Raw genomic sequence first — 6,000 nt, forward strand, 5'->3', positions numbered from 1 at the left:
TTGGTTTCAAATGAACTCTCGAATATCAAAATCAGTTACAAAGACACACAAAAACTGCTGAGTTGACTCTCAAACGTTGTCGGTTTTGTTCACAAAATTGAAAACCTGATCAAATTTTCCACCTTACAAGAAGGCTCTGGTGCTTCTATTCAACATCATAGATACTTGCCTTTGCATAAAATATATTGCAAGACAATGTTTTTTTTGTCATTGGGAATAAAACCTAGTCAATTTTTTTAAAACTTTTTTTTCGGCGCAAAAAGGAGTTGCGGGTGAACAAATTTAAAAATAAACTTGTTCTGCTTTCAATAGGTCTAAAACATAACGCCTGAGCGCCAAAAAACATGTTACCTTGAGAAAAAATCAATTTTTAGTTAAAATAAGGCAAAATTTTGCCCCGATGAAAACTATTAAAAACTTTGAAAATCTTGACCAACTTATTAGAGCACATATATTATAATATCTGATTGTCGAAAAATAAAAACACGAGGCTTCGGAACGGTGGCTGACATTATGATGCTTTCGAAATTTTACTGGCTTAGTTTTTTTGTTTTTATTTTAGCCTTGCTCGGGGAATAATGAAAAAACAATTGCAAACGGCAGAGCGCTCTTATACAAATTATTTTTGGCAAAAACCATTGAAAAGAAACCATATTTTGTCTTGACGGCAATCGATGCAATGTAGTTTAAATCAGTTACAGATGTTGAACTAGAAAGACAGTTTAGCCCAACAGGGTTTTCAAAAGTCATTTCGGCAGAGAGCACTTATATTTATTTCACTTTAAATAAATACTTATAAATACTTCGTAACTTATAAATACTTCGTAGTTTTTGTAAAAAAAAACATCAAACATATTTTTGACGAGGTGAAAGCTAACTACAAAGTACTAATTAGGATATTACAGTTTTTGGATTTGCCAGTTTTGGTTTACTGACAGAAAAATGAAAACTGTATATTTTCGTGGCAGAGCGCACGTATAACTCAATTTCGTAGAGCGCACCCTATAAACATGGTTATTAACAATCTTTGCTTTACTTGCAAAACAACACAACACAATAAAAGCCTGGCAAGCTTTCATAAAGAAAACAAAACTAGAGCTTCTAATACAATTTTAATAAAAAAATTGTCAAAAATATCATCAAATAATATGTTTGAAAACATTTTATGCAAGAAAATTACCAATATTGATACAGCCAGCAGCATTCAACCAAAACTTACGAAGCCGACCAATTACGCCGACATTGCTTGAGCAAAATCCGATAGGGTTTCAAAAAATTGTTTTACAGTAGTAAAATTTGAGCTTTTAAAATTATACAACATGAAAATGTATGTCAACTAACATAAAGAACTGATTTCATCGTTAGGCGACGCAGCTTTTTTGACTAAGCTGATATTTTATAAGCCAGAAATTACCACTGAAAACAAAAAAAGCTGAAAAAAAAACAAACCGGAGACATTAAACTTGTAATTACTTAAATTGATTTTTAGATTGAAAAAGCACTTAAGCGAAGACATTCTCATAACAGGATTGTTGTAGAGGAAATCAGCACCCTGGCCAAATAATTCAAATAAAATTCGTATAACAAAATGTGAACCTTAAAAATCTTTGTTTCGAAATTTTAGCGCCTCTCATCCACAAGCGTAACCATCTGAATGATATATGACATGAACCCAACTTAAACTTGACATTGAAAATATTGACAATTTGGAATGATTATTGCGAGTACATTTTGAGTTTTTCTGTTTAAGCAAAACACAGCGTTGAGATAATCCTCTAATAGTTTATTTGAGCCAAGTTTATTGGTGTTCCGAACATTAGCTTAATGGACACGTATATAGCCAATCACACTTGACATAGCATTTTGAGCAAATATTTAAAAGCAATGAATTTTTGTTTTCTAACAATCTATAAACTTTTTGAAACAACAACAAACTTACATGCGTTTAGTGGATGTCATATACTCATAAACTTGACATGATTTGAGCAGTCTTAAATGTATTAATTTCAAATGCCGTTGGAGTCCAATGACAAAATGACCCGACATAAAATGAGACAAATTATCTTTTTGGTCAGCCAATAAGTAATAAATTTCGCATCATTGAAGGAATGACGAGATAGGAAAAAAAACCTTCGGGCTAAAAATAAGAAAAGAAATTGTGCACAACAGAGTAAGATTTCATTAGTACGTGTGAAAAACAAAGAATTGGTCAAATCGCTTTGATTTTACTTTTGTAGACGGTCTTACTGACGACGTTTAAAACCGCAAAGTTTTGAATGAGAAAAGCGGGAGTCAATTGGGCTCAGGTAGCAGACTTTTTGCGCCTTTTGGTAATGTATAAATAAGTGAACCTTTTGGAAAAAAATTATGGCATCACTTTTGTCTATTTGGCGTCGTTATTGGTTGAAAGCAAACAGTACAGTTTGAATTAAGAAAGTTCATCGAATAGTTCAGATTTTCATAAAAACTTTTTTTACCATATACTTTTTCATTTTTTTAACGAAGAAAATTATAAAAATTATCATAAAGTTTACTTCATTCCTTGAAGTTAGGAATTTGTGCCAATTATGTCATTTGTATACGAATTTTCAGCGCATAATGATACATTAGACAGTTCGGTCCAAAACTCTGACGGCTTAAATGTTTTGGCAACAGCCATTAATATAGCTGACGGAATCGGCTATTTGTTCACTCTGCTTGGCTTTCTGTTCAACTACTTTTGCTACATAACTGCAAATCATCTGCCTGAGTCAACAAGTGCCACTTTGATGAAGTATGTTGCAGTTTGGGACACAATTTCTCTCTTCAAGATCGGGTTGCTCGATAGTGCTTTGAGAAAGCTTGGACTGCAGTGGGAACTACACTCGGTAAGGTATTCCTTTGAGTGTGAAAAATTTCGTGTATGCTCGATGTGTGTGTGTGTGTGTGTGTGTGTGTGTGTGTGTGGGTGTGTCAGTGTGTGTTGTGTTTACCCGGGTTGACCATTCTACAATTATTTCCCTTATCTTGGAATTTCTGTTGAGATGTGTGGGAAACTTCCGCTATTTTACAATTTTCTGCTATATTAAAACTTCGACTGTCACTAGTAATTTTGTTCCACAACTCAACAAAATCGACAAAACATTTCAAGTGTCTTTCTAAATCGTTAAAACAGTTAAAAATCAAGTAATGAAAAACGTTCTAATTCATTTTGAAATTATCCATGTAAAAATTTATAGGTATTGATTAATATATATTCATTTTGACGAAAAAAATTCCGAAACAAAAAATTTTTATTATTTTTTCATTGAAAATCTTAATTTTACGTTATCGGTGGTTTAAAATTGTTTTGAATGAATCATGTCATGTAGCTACGAACGTGTTGTGTGTGGGGTTCAGCTATATATCAAAAAAAACTTGTAGATATCAGCAAAACTGAACTGTTTACAGTTAGTGAGGAGTTCAGTAAACTCATCAACGATTCGTTTGGCCTCGGAGCATCTGTTTTTGTGCTGTACGTCAGAGGAGACTTTTAAACTGGTTAAAAGATGAAATTTTTGAGAAAAACGTGCGAAAAAACATTTTTTAGCCTAATTTAGCAAGAAGGTCTAATATTCTTATGAGAAAAGTTGTAAGGTAACAAATTTTGGCCCACGCGCGTAAGTTCCCCCAAATTTTCATGTTTTATCACCAATTACGATGCCAATTTTTATGCAATCTCCACGATAGCTAAAAAATGTTGATGACAATCAATTTCAAAGTTTTTGTAAACCTACTGTGTACTTCAGAAAAAAAAATAAAAAATAAAAAAATCCGAGAATTTCTATCAACTTTTCTAAGCTTAATTTTCTCAATATTTTCCTATGAACTCTTTTAATTTCTCAATTTTTTTAACGAAATTCAAAAACTCGCCTTTATACACGTTTCTTCATTTTTTTCTTCACCGCCTTTGAACAGCTTCCCCACAGCATATGCATCTCATATTTGACCTGAGAAAGTATTTTCTTAAAGTTCTAAAAAACATCATACGTCAATTTTGCCCTGTTTTTTTTTGTTTAAGGTTGAGAAAACTTCATATTTTCTAGAAACTGCGTTTTCATACTTTCCCAATGAACCTTAGTATCCCATCAAATGTTGCTCTCTTTTTTAAGCGAGGGAGAGGAGGCAAGTAGGTAAGGAGGTAAGTAGGAGGTAGGTACTGTACACGTCAATATTGAAGTTTCAAATGTGGCTGTTGAAATGAAAAAGGGAAAATTAAAAAAGTAGGGACGTCGTTTTGATAGCGTTTTATCTAAATGAGTAGATTTATAGATCGAAAAACTATTGTAAAACTTTTTGTAATGATTTTAAGTAAAGCTATAAACTGTTTCCAATCACGAGAAAATTGATTTTTTCATCTGTTTATAGCTTGGTTTTAAGGGTTTTGTTGTTCTTGTTTGTTCTTGTTCATTGAAAATCTTAAATTTAAGTAATCGGTGGTTTGAAGTTATTTTGGATGAATTATGCCATATAGCTGCGGAAGTGTTGTTTGTGGGGCTCAGCTATATATCGAAAAATTTTTTTAGTTATCTGCAAATTTGAACTGTATAAAGTTAGTGGGGAATTCAGTATACTCATCAACGAGTCGTTTGGGCTCGGACCATCTGCTTTTGTGTTGTACGTCAGAGAAGAACTTTAAGCTGGTTAAAAGATACAAATTTTGAAAAAAAACACGCAAAAAAATAATAGTTTTCAGCCTAATTTTGCAAGAAGGTCCAATATTTTTATAAGAAAAGTTCTAAGGTAACAAATTTTGGCCCACGCGCGTAAGTTCCCCCAAATTTTCATGTTTTATCACCAATTACGATGCCAATTTTTATGCAATCTCCACGATAGCTAAAAAATGTTGATGACAATCAATTTCAAAGTTTTTGTAAACCTACTGTGTACTTCAGAAAAAAAAAAAAATAAAAAATCCGAGAATTTCTATCAACTTTTCTAAGCTTAATTTTCTCAATATTTTCCTATGAACTCTTTTAATTTCTCAATTTTTTTAAACGAAATTCAAAAACTCGCCTTTATACACGTTTCTTCATTTTTTTCTTCACCGCCTTTGAACAGCTTCCCCACAGCATATGCATCTCATATTTGACCTGAGAAAGTATTTTCTTAAAGTTCTAAAATACATCATACGTCAATTTTGCCCTGTTTTTTTTTTGTTTAAGGTTGAGAAAACTTCATATTTTCTAGAAACTGCGTTTTCATACTTTCCCAATGAACCTTAGTATCCCATCAAATGTTGCTCTCTTTTTTAAGCGAGGGAGAGGAGGCAAGTAGGTAAGGAGGTAAGTAGGAGGTAGGTACTGTACACGTCAATATTGAAGTTGTTAGCTGCGGAAGTGTTGTTTGTGGGGCTCAGCTATATATCGAAAAATTTTTTTAGTTATCTGCAAATTTGAACTGTATAAAGTTAGTGGGGAATTCAGTATACTCATCAACGAGTCGTTTGGGCTCGGACCATCTGCTTTTGTGTTGTACGTCAGAGAAGAACTTTAAGCTGGTTAAAAGATACAAATTTTGAAAAAAAACACGCGAAAAAATAATGGTTTTCAGCCTAATTTTGCAAGAAGGTCCAATATTTTTATAAGAAAAGTTCTAAGGTAGCAAATTTTGGACCACACGCATAAGTACCCCCAAATTTTCATGCTTTATCACCGATTACGATGTCAATTTACATGCAATCTCCAAGATAGAGAAAAATTGATGATGACAATCAATATTAAAATATTTATAAATCTACTGTTTACTTGAGCAGAAAATTGAAAAAAAAAATCCGACAATTTCAACAACCTTTCTTAAGCATAATTTTACAGTATTTTCCTATGAACTCTTTTAATTTCTTAATTTTTTTAAACGAAATTCAAAAAACTGGCCTTTATCCACTTTTCCTCACTTTCTTTCCTCACCGCCTTTGAATAAGCTCCCCCACAGCATATGTATCTCATATTTGACCTGAAAAAAAAAATGTTTTTATAAAGCTTT

The sequence above is a fragment of the Symsagittifera roscoffensis genome, chromosome 9, assembly GCF_963678635.1.
Source record: "Symsagittifera roscoffensis chromosome 9, txSymRosc1.1, whole genome shotgun sequence".
Lineage (NCBI taxonomy): Eukaryota > Metazoa > Xenacoelomorpha > Acoela > Convolutidae > Symsagittifera > Symsagittifera roscoffensis.